Source organism: Nasonia vitripennis, chromosome 3, assembly GCF_009193385.2.
Source record: "Nasonia vitripennis strain AsymCx chromosome 3, Nvit_psr_1.1, whole genome shotgun sequence".
Classification (NCBI taxonomy): Eukaryota; Metazoa; Arthropoda; class Insecta; order Hymenoptera; family Pteromalidae; genus Nasonia; species Nasonia vitripennis.
In genome coordinates, this window is record NC_045759.1 from 14959388 (window position 1) to 14977468 (window position 18081).

The 18081-nt window shown below is 47.7% G+C and overlaps 1 protein-coding gene across 16 annotated transcripts in view; it reads left to right on the forward strand.

Annotated features, from left to right (window-relative positions):
* Positions 1 to 18081, forward strand: part of LOC100119619 (protein tramtrack, beta isoform) — a 215712-nt gene that overhangs the window by 149814 nt on the left and 47817 nt on the right. For 3 of the 16 annotated variants that reach the window (XM_031927271.2, XM_016983784.3, XM_016983788.3), the window contains one exon: positions 12321 to 12415. The gene's annotated coding sequence lies outside the window, so the exon portion shown is untranslated. The other 13 variants (XM_016983783.3, XM_031927283.2, XM_031927274.1 and 10 more) reach the window with 11 other exon arrangements.

Consider the following 18081-nt stretch of genomic DNA (forward strand, 5'->3'; position numbering starts at 1 on the left):
CCTCTGTACACGTGCAACGCGCGCATACATATACCTATAGGTGCATTCGCTCGGCCAATTAGGAGATACCGAATATAATTTTATAAGCGCTCGTTGCCGACCGATATGATTTACGTGTTTACAGCGCGACTCGTTGGCGGCCTGCGATCAGACTCGCGTATACACACATGCACACGGCGACGATCGTGCGAAAACGCACAAAGCTTTTTCTATCTCTCTCTCTCTCTCTCTCTCTCTCTCTCCCACTCGCTTGCTCGTTCGCTCGTTTATTTTGTCTTTTTGGCGGGACGTCTGTCGGGCAGCGCAGCGGCAGCTTTTTTCGATCTCTCGAGCTCGCCGGCGCGTTTCGACGATCGGCACGGCGGCGGCGGTGCATTGCAAAAGTGAAAATCGCCGTAAAATTGCTTTTTCATTGCGGACGATCGCGGGCCAATCGGCCGGAGAGTTGCGCGCCGCTTTCGCACATTGCCACCGCCGCCGCCGACGCTCGACGGGCACACGGTACACCGAGCGAAAAAGAGCGCGGAGTATATGGCGCTGTACGCGCGCAGAGGGGGAGGAAAACAAAAAATAGAGAAATTGGCAGGAACTGCGCGCTCGCTCATATTATATCTCGATAAAGGCTGTGTGCTCGATGGATACGCGTGTATATGTCTATAGATTGTTCGATTTCGCTTTGCGTGTGTTTTTCGTTTTTTAGGGATGTATTTTACTTTCTCAAGTGCATATTTTTATCAACTTTGGGCTAAAATAAAGTTGCTTCATTGGTCAGCTGATTCTTCGTTGCGGGCGCAATCCCTCGCAATCGGTGACCGGTCAATTTTACCGCAGACGATTGAAATTAATAATCGCTCGATAAAAGGAATTAGAAGACGACAATGGATAATTTATCAGCGTCTGTAGCGCTGCAATTTCGAATTTTTATTTTGAAAATAAACTTTTATCGCTGAGGTCGTGCGTCTGCGTTTTATGTAATACCGCAGGGTGATAACATTCTTCATACTTTTTTTATTGAAACAATTTTAGTTATTTTTGATACCCTGATCTTCAAACTTGTATATAGCACTCAGTGACGTTTCAACGGTCAGACGGTTTGGATTATCAAAATGCATTATGCGTATTGATCATTTTCAATATCACACGTCTACGTGGACTTTGATCGGAGTCGGTGTAGTATTTTCAACATCGATCGTATCGTCAATTATGACTGCAACATCATCAGATAATACAATTTTCAAAAGATTAAGTAGCAAAAGCCGGTCACATGCGTTCGAATCGCGCGTTAATGAGTCAGACGTGATCGTATCCCCTGCGATATTCTAATTATATCTAAAATGCTAATCAGTTAGAGCGTCGAGTGCCTGAATCCGTATAAAAATCGTCAAAACAAACGCCTGAATTTCACCAAATTTGTTATCTTACTCACCCCGCATCATCAAAACGCCCCGAGAGCGCCAGCGTCTGAAAGGGTTTCAGCGATTCGCGCGTCGTCGGAGCATATCGATTTATCGTCTTGTTTTTACTCGGCGCAACGCGACGGTGGCGGCGCGGCGCCCCCTAGAGACTGCACGAGATCGGCGGCCGGGCGACGGCAATTTTTCAAGGAGACGATTTATCGACTGCGAAAAAAGGTCGCGCAGTGAGAAACGACGATGTTTGACGAGATCTCGTACGTATACGACTCGCGGATGATATTGTTTCGGGGTGGATGCGGCCTTGGGGGATTTTCGGAGGATTATACGATCGTCGCCGTAATTGTTTTTTTTTTCTGAAAAAATATTTGAATGAAAGACTTTGTCCTACATACTGATGTGGAAGCGCATTTCAATCGAGGCTATAGGTGTTTTATCTAACCTACACGCTGCGCACGGAATTACATAGAGAAAACGATGCTCGCTTCAATGATCGGTTACTCAATGTAAAACAGTTGAGTAGGTCAGCGGTGTTACGCCAGTTTAGTATACTGCTCATTTGTGCGCGTCGATATGTCATATTAATTAGCGACACTCCAAATGCGTTGATTTTTTTCCAGCAATTAGCCGATGCAACATGCAAATTAATTAACGTGACGTATACACGCTCAACGACTGCTCGTGCAGTTGTCCATCGCGTTTTATTCGAAATTCATATAATAATCGTCGCGCGAAACGTCATCGCTCGAACTGGTGGAATAAAAATAAATTTGCAAAGCAGAACATGACTGTCAAATTTAAAACAAATGAAAAATCCATCGATATGAATAGCCCATCGAAAGTTGCAGGGAAAACTTCCGGATATCGATTGAAAATCGCGCAGTTCCCGCAAGAGCCGCGGGCGCGCTCGCACAGCGATGGTCTCGGCTGTCCTCGTTAAGGAGGAAAAGTTTTAATAGCTCCCCACCGCGATATACGCTGAATCACAATTGGCGATTTGAATTTCAGAGCTGGGAACTTTACGCTAATCGCTTCGTTTTCACTTAAACGACGCTGAAAAAAGTTTGAAAAAAGCCTTCGCTTCCATTTCGTGCGCATTCGTATTCGTTCGAACTGTTGCTGCGCGAATTGCGATATATACTTTTAAATTATCGTGAGTGATTAAGCGTAATTTTTACGATTGAGATTAAACACACTAGATGGCCACATCTTTTGCTCTCAAATGGAAGGTGGATGTTCTCAAGAAAATTTTCCCTTTCGCAATTAATTTTCTTCAACTAAAAGCTGCGCGCAGAATCGTAAAGACAGGAGAAAATGAGCATAACTCTCGCGGCAAGGGTTCACTGCTTACATAATCCCGCTGAAACGGCGCGCGATTTGCGTGTGCAGCTGCGAAGCCTATACGTATACTCGCCGATCGACATTGCGCGAGAGTAGCTAGCTTAAAAAATTCAGTGGTATAAGGTAGCGGCGCACATGTACATATACGCGAACACGCCGTTATTGGCAGTTCGATTAGGCCGACGTGTGTGTGTGTGCGCTATGTACGCGCTCGTTTTCTCGGGGGTAGCTTTTCGTGGATTCGAGAAAACCACGCGATGTGTTTGCTGCGAAAGGCTTGTGGAGAGTCTCGTCTTTCGAGGCTGTGAATTTTTCAAAGGGCGATACGACCAGCCAAATGTGGTCAGTGAAAATTTGGGGCTTCGTAGGCCTTTCGATCGTTCGTGGTGTATTATGCAAGTTTCGATGGCTGACGCGTGCTTAAGTGACGTCACGAGATTTCAAGCTAATTAACCGAGGCACACAGACATCGTGAAATTAAAGATACAGAGTGTACGAGAGAGACGTTATGTATATCTAGGCGTGACTTTGCAGAAAAACGGGCCATTTAGCGATAAGGCAGTGTGTAAGACTTTTTTTTTTAATATTTTCGAATGGATTTTAGCCTGAGAATTATAGCTCCTCGTAATCACATTTCACGCGCGAATGCGATTATATTTACTCGCTTTTTATTACGCCATCGCTGCGCCGTATCCTCCCAACTTTTTCGTGGAAACGTTTCCTCGAACTTTCGATACTGTATGCGTATACACATCAGCGAAATTATAGCTTAAGGTCTATTTTTAAAAGTCGCGTTACAACGTATGCTCTCTCAAAATAATGCGTTCGGCATTAGAGCCGAAACTGTAAACATGATAAAAGCCGCACTATCCTTATGTTTATTCTCATTAATCAGAATCGTCCGTTAGTTGCGAGAACTGCGTACTTTCCACGAAATTCACTCTTCTCATACGCAAGTATACGTATAATTTCTCGTCGTATCTCGCTTTTATCATAAGAACGCGTAAAAGTCGAAACAATATAATATATATATATATACATCGATCAAATCTCCTCGACAAAAACCATAACCCGACCGTACAACCACTGAATCGCAACCCCGAAGCGGAAGTGGCGGGCGAAAAAAAATAAGCGCGTGCGAACACAGTGCGCGGGCATTAAGCGCTGCTGCAGCTCCATACACAACGGTAGCGCGCGTGTCTCTCGATTCGTCTAGCGTGTTTTACACCCGCTCGTAAAGATGACAAACAACGGACTCGGGCGCGCTTCACAAGGACGGCTCTCTCTCTCTCTCAGCAAGCGCATTATGAAGTTGCGCGGCGCTGCACGAGGAGTATGCGGAGCTTTGGACGGAGTAGAATAAAAAAAAAGAGCCAAGTTCCCGTCGCGACTCGAATTTTCCGCCTCGACTGACCGGCTCCGTGTGCAAATTTTCGTCGTCTTCGCTATATATAGATAGATTATGATCTAATTCCTTAATTTTATCCGCATCGGCTTATTCCGCAGTATAAAGTACAAAGCTATCTCTCGAGTCCGGCAGTATATAACGACAAAGTCGACGACGAAAAAAAAAAACGGAAAAAAAGAGGGAACAATCGACTCGGCGCGTGGATCAGTACGCTCGATCTTGGTTCCGCTCACGTAACGCACTGCGCGCCGCGCGTTACACACGTATTACAGTGCGCTGCAGATGCACGCTCGCGTTACCTAAGAACGCACATCGCCGCGACACACGATAGCAGCGAGCTGGTCTCCGTGTGCATGTATATATATATTTTTTTTTTTCAACGCGCCGAGCTCGGCTCTCTGCGTAAATTAGCGCGAGGCACGCGAAGAGTATATAGCCGGAAAAATGGAGAAGCTTGTGTGCACGTGTGTTTGTGTGCGTAGTTTTGCGGATGTGACTCTGCGGTCGAGCTCGTTTGAGCTTGTGCACGTGCGGACGACTCGCTGCGAACGAAAAACATACATATATAAGTGTTAGTTTTGTTGCGAAGGAGCATATATAGCAGCGAAGAATAAGTTTGGTTTGAATCGAGGCTTTTCCATTTTTGTCGCTAGCACTCTTTGATTATTGAGGCGATTATTTCTGATATTGTGTGAGTTCAGAGAGGAATGTTTCATTGGAATGAATAACGAAGCCTTTTGGCGTCTGACCCGAGTGCGGTGTCTTTTTCTACATATTAGATTTGCTCTACGTTATCTTGCATAGTGTGAAAAATTGATTTTTATTTTTAGCGCGTTATCTTGTGTATTCTCAGATACATATTGTTTCATTGATGCGCAAGAGCTCGATACAGTTATATCTTAATCTTCTTTAAATGCATATACGATTTCGACGGTTATACAACTATATCCGTCCCCTTGAGTCTCTCGGGTAAATCAAGATCTATACCGCTTGTTAAGACCAATATGACGTATTCGTGTATAATTGATATAATAGAAACGTTTGTTATCATTACACGCGCGCGGTAAGAAACTATTACCCGCAAAAGTGCGTCGTAAAACTACAGCGGCTGCTCGTAAAGTTGCGTAAAAATCTTTCTAAAAGCAGCCTCAAAATAGCTCTCGGATCCAAAATCCACACTATTTCCACTCCTTAAAACAAAACCCAAAAAAATCTCTCGAAGCACCTTCCCTCCTCCCTCGCCATCAAAGTCCAAGTACCGCAAGCTCTGCCGAACCCTTAATCCTCGGCCATATTCCCCGCAGCTAATACCCACAATTCCGTCCCTCTCGCGCAGCGAGTCGATCGCCATCCGCGAAATAATCGCACTAGCAGCTTTTCTCTCTCTCTCTCTCTCTCTCTCACTCGTCGTCATCGGTGCGTGTGCCAGAGCGGCGACGGCGGCAGCAGCAGCACGTGTCCGCCGACACGCGCGCGTCCTCGCTTGGCTATATATCCCCTCCGTCACACGTATATATTTACACGCACACATACTCGCGCCTCGGCAACAATCGCGATAGAGCAGCGCATGCACAGGCCGGCAATTGCGAGCGTAAATTACGCGCGTGCGTCTATCTGCGCGAGAATCGCGGATATATAGTCAAGCTTGCGAGCCGGGCGCAATTCGCGTTACCTAAGAATCTCTATAGCTCGTGTGTGCAAGTTACGGCGCGCGAACATTTTCTGTCCGACTGCGGTGTTTAACATTTTCCTTTTTCTCTTATTTTGTAGATGTTATACATTCGTGTGTATAAGTCTATACAGGAGAATCTTCGGGAATGATACACAACGTGTGCACCACATGGCATTATCTTATGCGTGCGCGTATAAACTCCGTGTATGACACGTTTAAATGATGCATCATCGCTGTACAGGTTATAAGTTAATAAACAGGCTAATCGAGTGAAACCCGCACACATTCAGCCCTCAAGCGCGCGCTTCTGTATATATGTAATTTCGGCCCTGTGTAAACGTAAGTTTCGATACTCGCGACTCAATAAACATGTCGATATAATGTATTCTATACGCGATGCGGCAAACGCGTCCATTTTTCTCACAAGAGCAGCTATACCAGCGCAGCTCGCACACGTGCGACCGCGAGCTATAATGCTGCGAGCGCGCGTGCACCTACGCACACACGTATATACGAGCTGCGAATGACATTGTAAAACTGCATGAGCCCGCTCTCTCTCTCTCTCTCTCTCTCTCTCTCTCTCTCTCCCTCTCTTTCTCTCTCGCGAAACTTATATATTTCCACGCGCTTATGTGGGAGTCGCGCGTGCGGTATTTACGTACCCGGTGCTCTCTCTCTCTCTCTCTCTCTCTCTCTCTCTCTCTCTCTCACACACTTGCTTTGTATGCACGTGCATGTATGTATATATAGGTATACGCGGACACGGAGTCACGCCAAACTTATAACGAGGCTCTTATCGACAGCGGCTCCTCCTTCTCGCGGATGATTTTCTCGCGAGAGTCTTTCTTTTTGCAAACAAGAGCAGCAAGGGTGTCGGCAATCGCTCGGGAGGATCTCATTGGCGCTCGTGCAGGGCCGGTGTGTCAAAAAACGCGAGCGAGAGCGAGCTGTTGCCGATGATATCACTCGAATCGTAAAAGCGATTTATGCCGTTTAAGATATCCATTATTGCTTTATCGGTTGAAGAGAACGAACGCCTAGCGCGTGTAATGACTTGGCGAGCAGCTCTGTATATACATGTATACACACGAGCCGTTTATTATGCAACCCATTGTTGATTAGATTGCCGAGGTGCAGAGAGAGAGAGAGAGAGAGAGAGAGAGAGAGCCGCTTCTTCTTCTTCTTCTTCTTCTTTAGTTCTGCTTCTTCCTCGGCCTAATGCCTGCAAAAACATTTGGTTAATTTTACGCGGGGGCGTATTCGCGGAACGTGTATAAATAAACATTTCCTGGAACGCGTGGCTGAAAATTTGTTGTATACAGTGAGCGATAAGGGATCGTAAAAATAGACGCCTATTATATTATCTAATCAGCTATCTCCGAGCTCCGCGAGAATCCGAAACGCCTGATAGATAAAGCGCGGCGCGTGAAAGAAAGTCGCAGAAGTAAGTAGTAACAGCCATGAGCTGATAAGACGCACATTCCATACGCAAATATTAACTCTACGTCTGTAGGCCTAATCCGGCTTTCCGCGAACTTCGAAATCTCAACCCTGAAACTCGACGCGCGGGCGCCATAATTCGAAAAGCAATAACTCAAAACATACACACGCGAATGAGCGAGCTCGGAAAAAAACTAATCCCCATCGCGCGAGAGAATATCGTTCTCGAATACTCAGGCGCGCGCGCGCGCGAGAGAGAGAAAAAAGTGCTTCGCGCACAAATCAACGCCGCGCTGCAAAGTGCAAAAATAATTCTCCTCCGCTCGTCGTCCTTTTCAAGCACGCGCACATTTTCGAATCACGGAATCAGCCGCCGCCGCCGCCTGCTCTCCCCCGCGCGCGCTTTTTTCCGGTCCACCAGGCGCCTCTCCTCACCCCCCTCCTCATTCATTCTCACGCTTCGCACGTCTGTGCGTCCATCTCTCCCCCCCCCCCCCGTTCACCTCTGTCTCCCCGCAAGCTCCCCTCTCCCGCGCGTTGGATGCACGCGCGCAGGGAAAGAGGGAGAGAAGGAACTCCACGCATCGTCTCGTCTCGGTCTCGCCTGCAGTTTTCGCGCAGGCTCACTCGAGTCGCTTGTACCCCCTCCCTCCCTTTCTCACTCCGAGAGTTAGCCTAGCGCGCGAGCGACCTTTCCGTGCGCAGCCGAGCTTCTATATGCAGCCGAGCTCCTCGTCGACGTCGTCTTTGTCCGATGCCGACGACTTCGGGGCAGAGGGGGAGGAAAGAGAGGCTGTGTAGGAGAGAGAGATGAGCGATAGGAGTATAGTAGGTGTCGTTATTGGGCTCTGGCTAGAGCGTGCCGAACTGCTGAATTTATGCTTTTGGCGCCGGGGAGCTTGGGAAGATTTGAAAGTGACGAGAACCGCTGTCTGACCGTGTCCGACTGCATCTACTAGCATATTTTCCGCTTTGGATGCGCTCGAAATAACAAAAAGCACTGATTCGATTAAATCGTTGAATCCGTTCCCCTCCTGAGCTTTGCGCCTCTCCGGTTTTTGCCTATACACTGCAGGTCTTCCGCGAAGCATCTAATGCGTTTTCAACCGAGCCGCGCGTGCGAGCGCTTCGCATCTGACTCCAATCCTCGCGATAAGGAAACAATCTATCGCAAATTCTCGAAGAATCATCCCGCAAACCTTAAATAGCCCGTACAACAGCATCGAGTCCAAAGTAAACAAACACATTGGCATGAGTATATATAAAAAAATCGCAGCTCGTTATCCCTGCATCTCGAGCGCAAGTCGCAAGCTCCGCATCGCAAGCTTGGCACGAACTGCCAGACACGGACTGCGCGCGCGTATAGCTATAGGTACGGATGCGTACTTATAGTCCGCTCGTCGCTCTGGCTCGGGTGCAAGTGCGATGGAAAATGCGCGAGCGCGCACGAGCGAGCGCGGGCGGCGCAGCGAGAGAGAGAGAGAGAGAGAGAGAGAGAGAGAGAGAGAGAGCGGCGGCGTCGGCGCTGCTAGCCGCCGCGCGCCGAGCCGATTGATTCGCCCGCTCGGTAAAGTTCGGCCGCGCACGGTAGGTTAGTTGACCGCGGGGCCGAGGAGAGCTGCTGCGCCTGGCTCTCTGCTCCGACAGTAGGCCGGCGACGTCACTGTGGGCCGGTTCGAGGCGAGCCTTTACCTCACTCACGCACACGCACACACACACACACACACTCTTCTCTATCTATCTCTATCCATCCGACTCTCCTCCTCTCTTTCGCGCGCGCGCTCGCTCTCTCGCCGCACACGGAGGGAGAGAGAGACAGACTGCGGCGGCGCGGCGGCGGCAGCACCCCCATCCGCGCGCGCCTTTTAACTCCGAGAGAGTGCCGAGTCCGTTGCAGTGTGTTGAGCAGCCGAGTAGTGTTGTTGCAGCGCGCTGCAGAGACGCCGCGCAGCTCGCACTCGCTCTATATCGCTCTCTCTCTCGCTCGCTCTGTCCTGTCGAGAGGCGGCTGCTGCACATATATCTACACTCTGACACTCGGGCTACATATATATCTATATATCAATAGACACGCGTGCGCGCGAGACTACGTTTATCGTATCTCTCCGTTTTACAACTGCAGTCCTGTGTGTCTGCCTGTGACCAGCACCACGGCCCCCTCGCCGATATTCCAGCCGGGCTCTCCTAAAACCACTCGTTTTACATGTAGCAAGGTAAACAACAGCGACAGCTCTCGCTCTTTCTTCGTTCACCCCTTCATCCCTTGTCTCCCAGCCTTCCTCGCATTGTGACAAGTGTTTTGCCGTCGCCGCTGCTACTACTGCTGCTGCTGCTGCTGCTACGCGTGCGATACCAAGGAAGACGACCGAGAGGGAGAGAGAGAGAGAGAGAGAGAGAGAGAGAGAGAGAGAGAGACTTGGCCGCGCGGCATAGTGTGCACCAGTAGCGCTCTATTTTTAAAGCGCTCGCAGCTCGCGAAAATTGACCATGTCATTTTCGTCCAAGAGCGCGATTGCGCTGTGATCTACGAGGACGGCTGCGGAAATCACGCACGATATCTTCGCCGCGGGTGCGCGCGCTGTACGCATGCTGAAGGCCAGTGGGACTGACCGTCGTTGTTGTTGCTACTACGAGTGATCTCTTCTCCTTTTGGGAACGAAAGAAAAAGAAACAAACAGTGACAACCTAGAGACACGAGAGTGTGCCGACAGTATTGTATGTACCTTGTGCAGCGGTGCAGTTGACAGACACGAACGAAGGTCGAGCTCTCTCTCCGCGTTTCTTCGTCAAAGTGCGCGACATCTCTTCCTCTACATCTGTCTCTCGCTCTCTCTCTCTCTCTCTCTCTCTCTCTCTCTCTCTCTCTCTCTCTCTCTCTCTCTCTCTCTCTCTCTCTCTCTCTCTTCCTTCTGATTCTCGCGACGAGTCGGTGTCTATGCACGCGCGAGCGTCGATAAATTTTGACAGCAGCTGCTGCTGCACGCGCGTCACGCACCGAGACACGTGAAAATCAGTGACGGACAAAGAGGAGCCCTCCCCCCTTGCGAGCGAGCTTCCGATGCAGCTCTGTGCGTGCGAGGCTTATTTGTTGGCGCGACGGCTCGCGGTGTACTCGGCTCGGCCGCGAATTCGCGTTGACATTAGGATTTTGCGAAAAATTGAATAGAGTATTGGGGCCAGGTTGCCGCTCGTCGAGTTGCAGTGACTGTTGTGACATTTTTTCTGTGAAAAATTATGTGATGCTCCATCTGGAGTTGGAGGTAGACACCCAGTATCGTATATAGTGCCAGAGACAGTGAATTCGTTATAGATGCCTCGTATGCTCTTATGACGATATTTTGCATAATTCAGCTTTTATTTTAATGGCGTTTCGTAGACTGGATTTCTTTGTCGCTCCGTGACGGTAAGAGTATACAGCGAAGTAATTTCAATATATTGCGCAATGCATTTTTTCTGAAACGCTCGCAGGGAAGTTTCTGTCGCCATAACGCTTTCCTCGCCGTGGAAAAGTACGGAGTGCTTGAATTAAAAAACATCTTGCATACAGTAAATTACAAAATTTGTCTGTCACTACTTAAAATTTGCGTTTATCAAAGTGACACAAAGGAAACTTTAACGACGAGTAATTCTTCAAATTATTACGAAATCTCCTCCGCTTTAATACTCTCAATACAATAACCGAACTCCGACGGGATATATAATAAATGCACGCGCGATAAAAGCAAAACAAGGTGTCCGTGTTAGCAAACAGCTGGCAATATTTTACCTTCAGCGAGGGCGACGTGCGCCGCGCGCGTTTACTTTTGCGTGATTCACTTTCTTTCGCTTTGATTTTCTTTTTCCACGGAAATGCGTATGCCAAGTGATGCAAAGACAGCGCGCGCTTGCGTATAGTCCGGCTAAAAAGAAGTGAAAAGTGTGGCGGTACTTTAGTTAACGAGTTTAAAAAAAAAGAACAGGGCCGGCGCTCGGTAGCTGTTGGAAGCTTCGCTTTAATTTAGTGTATACTCGCTCGCAAAGAAGATTCGCAAATTTGTCTTCGCTGAAGAATATCTCGTTACGGTAAACGTTCTAAATTATTCTAGTATTACACTTTCGGTATTATTGGTGAGCGAATAAGTGGAGATAAATAATTCGTTGCATACGCAATATACACATCGAACGACGAGGTAATCGATTCGCTGCAAATAATAAACGCACATGAATTTTTAGCCATACTCCTATATATTTGAGCAGCTCCGAAGCAGAGAATCGCTAAAAAATTTCACACAGCAGCCAACTGCAACGCGTAGACGAATAAATTTGCTCTTGAAAAACTGCATTAAATTTCCATTAGCAACGAGAGCGAGAGAGAGAGAGAGCGAGAGAGAGAGAGAGAGAGAGCGAGAGAGAGAGAGAGAGAGAGAGAGAGAGAGAGAGAGGGAGAGAGAGAGAGAGATAGAAAGCGACTCCCGCGGAGTAACAGCTGATCGGAACGACTCGGCTTTTCGCGAATCAATAGCGCGCGTCGGCGAGAGAGATCATGGATCTCGCAGGCGGAAGAGAGAGAGAGAGAGAGAAGCTATATATTCTAGCGCGTGGGAGAAAGAGCGAGCGAGTATTCGTAAATATGAATTTCTAAAGCTCGAGCACGCGCGTGACCTTGTCCACGCGCTCGCGCATTTTGGCAGTCGGCTCGATGCACGCAATTCCGCTTTTTCCTACTACATACGCGAGCGCAGCGCTCTCTCTCTCTCTCTCTCTCTCTCTCTCTCTCTCTCTCTCTCTCTCTCTCTCTCCCTCTAACGTGTATTTTCGCGCGCCAAAAATCTCCTCTCCCAAATGACTTTGGAATTTTGCGTCTTTTCTCCTCATTTTTCTATCCCCTCCCCTCCTTCTCTGACTTTTCTTTCTCTCCTGTTTCACGATACACGGGGAAGCGGTCGAGCTTGCGCGCAAGCTCGATCCTTCCTCGAGCCTCGCGAAACACTTTCAAACACACACATATACTGTCGTCTTTGTTCGAGACGCCAAGTGCTGATCTTTCCGTTGAATTGTCATTTTTAAGATCCGAGGATGAGAAGTTTGGACGTCAACGAAGTGAATCTTGGAGCTTTTCTTCGGCTTACTCTCGTCGAGTGTATGGTTTTGAGAAGATTACAGGTGAGATGTTACTTTATACAGATATTTTCTTCGTTTCAAATCTATTCATACGTTTCGGCTATGCGCTTCACGAAAGAATCGCTGCGAAAGTGAATTATACGCGCTTTTTATCCGTCGAACAATAAAGTTCAATCACAGTTTTATTAGGTGTTACGAGCAAACGTATTAAACTTACAGGCGGCAGCGGAGATAGCTCGAATTGACTGAATAATTCTTTTTATAAACGCATTATCTCGAGCTTATCGCGAAAAGTATTACAGCGAATCTCACATCGCTGCAATAACGATTAATGATAGTGCGATATCGGATGTAAAAATAACTTTAATTTCACTGAACTCGTCAGCTGATACAGACTAATTATTGTAAATAGGATACGAATCCTTGCATAGCAGTTCAAATCAATCTTCAAAATTGGAATACATCGAACGTAAATACCGTCGATACGTAATCAATAAAAAGTATAACGTTGCGGTGCATCATTTAATAATCAAAACTTGCCGCAAGAGATAATTGGTCTGTCATCGCCTCATAATAAATTGACGCAGATTAATAATTAGCTCGCGCGACACCCTCCGAACAATAAAAAAAACGACAGTCTACTCGAGATTACGCGTTAGCGAATCAGCGTGATTAGAAAACATGAGAAAATTCCACAAAATCAAAACGCTATACATAAGTCTCGCCCAACTGACGCCAAACCTCACAGTCGTCACAGCGCGTAAAAAGCTCGACTTTCCACGCAAAGAAAAACCGTCGGAAAAGCGAGAGCGCTGGCTCTGTCAGAATTTCCCCATCTCTCGCGAGCGAGAAAACACTGTATAGCTGGCAATATAAGCGTTTAACGTTCTCCGCGCACACATATACTAGAGCGAGAGACGGAGAAAAGCTCGCGACGACGACTGTCCACCGGCGGAGAGCAGCTGCCTCGTGCATGCGCGATTTCGTCTTCTCTGCAGCAGTACATGAGCGCCGCGGTTTCTTCACACGTGCGCCGCCGGCAGCGCCGCGCTGCTGCATGCATGTGTGAGTGTACACGTGTAGTTCGGAGGCGATTTTTTTCGCTCTCTCTCTCTCTCTCTCTCTCTCTCTCTCTCTCTCTCCCGCTGCGACGCGCTGTCTCGAGCTGCTGCTGCTGTCTTTTTTCTCTCTCTCTTAGTTCGCTGCGTGGTTCAAGCTCGCGAAGCTTTTTCTTTTAATTCTTCGTCGATGTTCCAAGGCTAAATTTAGGGTAAATTGGCCGCTGGCAGAGGAGCAAGCTTTGCAAATGTTTAACGATGTTGGTATTAACAATGAATGGAAATAGGACGGCGCTGCGCTAGCGCTCGGCGATGACGGCATGCAAAAAATAAAAAGTTTACGTAATCCCTGCCGCAGTCCCGCACTTTTTGAGTTTTTTCTTTTGCTCGCACGCGACGACGCGCCTTTTTTCCTAATAAACTCTGATTTACCGCGACGTTGACGATACGCGACTAAAGCAATATTTGCGGTGCAATTTGAAATTACGAACATCATCCTCGTCAGACTTCATCGATACACCTAATTAAATTAACCCGCAGAGACAAATCGGCTCATATTCATCTGCTTCCTCGCACATCGAGCCATTAGAGACAGAGGTGTAATAATATAGACGCAGCCGCTGGGGAACCGCTCGCTACGGCACTGCACGGCGCGCGCGCACAGACGTTTGACGTTTCGCGCGAAGGTCGCCCCCTTCCTCTCTCTCGACGAGCTTACGCACATACGCATCGCACGTACAGAGCGCGCGTTTAATGGTCGTTACGCGTCAAATCGCGGAAAACGCGGATCCTGGCACATGCCCCGCTGTGCTGCAGCGCTGTATATGCGCACAGACGAGGTGGAAAACGATCGCGCTACATAGGTATGTACGCGTGTATAGACTCGATCGCGCCGTAGCCGGAAAACAATTATTTTGCATTCTTCGCGCGCTCGCGTACAGTGCACTACTGTACTGGCTATACGCGTGATTCGGAGTTGGTTTTTCGCGCGCTGACAGCTGCGGCTGATGAATCTTTCGGCGATTTTATCGTCGCTTTTGAAATTTTATGGGACAGAAATATAGATCGTTTGTCTACTGAAAACGTATTAAACAGCGATGATAGCGAATAAAAGAAGTTTTATCTCGATCCGATCGCAATCAGACTGTACGACGGAATCAACGCTCGATCCATTATAGCACCGAAATAACAATATCCATCGAGCGAGCGGGGAAAAAGTGACCGACGCGAGACAATAACGCGCGGGGATCTCATTTAAACTGGAATATCCCGCATTAAATGGAAATTCCTTCTTGTCCACGTTCGATTAACAGCCGATCAGCGAGTTTCAGGATCCGACGGTATGTACAGTCGTGTTTTTTTTTCGAGCAAATCAGACACCGCGTCCGAGAGTCGTGGAAAAAAAGAGCGAGCGGCAAAGTCTTCATTTTCACATTCAATTGAAGCGCCAATCACGCGGCCATCGCGCGTCGGTTCATCGAAGCGTCCCGGCCGATTGCTTTTGCCCCCTGTACTCGCGCGCGATCGCCGAAAAGTTATTCCGCTCGCTTGCGCTGTGATTTTTCAATTAAAAGCCTCCCTCCCTCCCTTTCCGCTAGAGAGATAGAGAAAAAACAACAGCGCCGAAAAACAAAACAGAGAAAGCTCCGATGTTTGCCTCTTTATTGGACCATACGCGCGGCCGAGCCTTTACGGATATGCAGTACAGGTATATATACGTCGAAAATCGTTATTTTTATCCGACCGGCGAAATCGGCGCGTGTATCTCTTTGGCTGTGTACACTCGTTCTTTTTTCCGCGCCGCCCTTTGTAATACTGCGGCTCGCTCGGTTTTTTGCTCGTTTTCATGCATCGATGTATATTAAAACCGATGCCGGCGCGATTAAAAGTCGCCCGGCTATATAGCTCATCTTTATACTCTCTTCGCAGTCTTTTTCCTCTTTTCGTTATAGGCAACTTGAAATCGAACTTTTTCCTTTCCTCCGCCGCGTTCTCGGATTCGCACGAGCTGCGGCTTCGGCGATTTTTCTTAAACGCCTTTTTATCGGGCCGCTGCAGTTTTTCCTCGCTCCGACGTCCTTCGTCGACCGGAAGGACCTTTTATTGCCGGCTGACGCGCGCCGGACAACTTATTCTCCCCCGGCGAAGGCTCGCCGAGGCGAAAGTTAGCCAGCTCCGCGCATTAGTCCGCTAAACTGACACTTTGAAAAGGAGAGGGAGGGAAAGGGAGAACAGCTTTCGAGACCAGAGTATCATAAGTTTGCGCACGAGCGACGGTAAAAAGTTTTGACAAACTGGATTTGGACCATTAGGCGATTACTTTTATTGCCGATGTAATGTACGTGGATTCGTTTGTTTTTTTAATGGGATAATCCAACGCGTTGAAATTTTGAATTTTTTAGAGGGAAGAAGCGTTGACGCTTTTGTTGAATAATTGAGATCGTCAGGTCGCGTTGAAGTGTTGAAAAATGGAAACGTTGCGGAATAAATGTGTATATTTTGGAAATATTATCCTCGTTGACCCTCAGCAGGTTTTTTTTTCGAGTGGAATCAGAACAATACTGAGCCCTTGGCTATAAACTGTTGGGACAGAGACGTTCGACTTTAGTTATAAGGAGGCTCATAAAAGCATCCGAAGTACGTGAAAAACTTGCTAGATAAGAAGCGAGAGATAAAAACGTCTCTTTTTTCACTTATACTCGAGGGACGGTCTCGATCCAAGCTATATGCTCGTTATACTCTTTTGTCAGGCTGCCAAAAATATTCTACTTTTCTTCTTTTTTCCCGAATAAGGCATTGTTTGCGTAAAGATAATATTGTACGCGACTCAATTAACAGAATTATAATGATTCAGAAGGTGTAGATCTTGTACGTTCCGAAGCAACTTTGAATTATACGTCTCGCTATGCACGACGCGCGCAAATACGTGTGTTTATTCGGAACAGCAGTATGTATTACTTACATTTCTTCGGTTCCTGCATTCCCAGAAGTATTTGATCAATATTAGCATAAGTATACTATTACGGAAACTCGTGCAAAATGCCGTCTCGACAAAGTCCACGCGACACTTTCGATATACAGGTAAAAACCAATCCTCGCCCCCACTAAATAAACTTAATACCCTACTCGAGTATCGCCTTATTAGTCCCATCCATACTCGTGCGTCAAAAGCTCAGTCGGCGATTTGCAGTGCACACCGCGTCGTAATTCACCTCGCTCTCTCTCTCTCTCTCTCTCGTCGACTTTCAGCCCTCAAACCCATCTCGGCTTTATTTCTCCGCCTATAGCGCACATTTCGTTTCTCTCCTCTCACACAATAAGTACACGTTTTGCGTGCGCGCAAGTGTGGGTGGGGGCGAAGACCCGGTCGTGTCGTTAAGAGCGTCGCCGGCTAACGACGCGACGCGGCTGTAGGTGTATGTGTGTGGACACGTCTCTTACATACTCCTTTTTTTCGCTCTTTCTCTTGTCGCCGGCGTCGTCGTCGGAAACCGAGGCTGAAAATCCCCAAGTACGACGACCTTATCCGCGGCGAGCGCGGGGGAAAAAAGGGAACGCGCGGAGGTGCGCAGCGACGGGCGAAAACTAACGAGCCGGAGAAATGCGTGTGTCTCGAGCTGTGCGTTTGTATGTATACGTATTTGTGGGCTGCGGAACAAAGGGAAAACCGATAGAATATGGGAAAGCGGAGGTGAGGAGAGACTGAATGCAGACGCGGAAATAAAAGGGCCGTACGCGCGAGCGCGACTTAATGGGTTTATTGTCTCGATTGTCTCGATATCGTGATGGCCTGCGGTATTTGGATTTTATGTTTTGAGACTTTTTTCGGGTGTAATGTAATATAGAATGCTATCTAGGACGTGGACGGAATGAAACTTGACCACTTGAATACGTCTGTAATAAAAGTTTGCGAAAATGAAATTATTATGTACACGTTGTGCTTACACGTGGTTCGATTCCGAAACCAATTATACTCTCCAGCTCGTCATTCCCTGTACGCCATCTAAAAAAAAGTACGACATGGTTAACACTTACGCAATAATCAACCTCGTATAACTTCAGACACAGCGCGCGGGAGTAAGAGCTCAGGCAAATCCGCAAATACCAACGACGAAACGAGTGCTCGAGCAGCATCCAGTTGGGGACGGAACACAGCAGCTGAAGCTCAGAGCCATGAAAGTAACCAATTGAGTGGGCTCTAAACTTTAAAATCCGGTAGCGAAGTGATGTAAACACTGCAGCGGAGAGCGAACGAGAGAGCGTGGGTGAAAAAAGTGCGGCGACGCGAAGGGTGTAAAAAAGCCGGCGAACAAGGGAGAACGAGAGACAGCAAGCTTCCATTCGCCTTTTATGAGGTCCTCGCGCAGTACGTAAATGCGCGTATAGCGAGCGTTTTACAAAGCCATAACTTTAACGATATATATATATATATATATATATATATATATATATATATATATATAGAGTGAAAGAGGGAGGTGAGCTGGGCACACGTAGGCCGCGCGGGGATGTATAGGTACATAAGCGCTGGCTCAACTCACTTATAACTGCGCTGTCGGGATTCAGCTGAAAGAGAGAGAGAGAGAGAGAGAGAGAGAGAGAGAGAGAGAGAGAGGGAGAGAGAGAGACCGTTTGAATTGTTTCCAAATG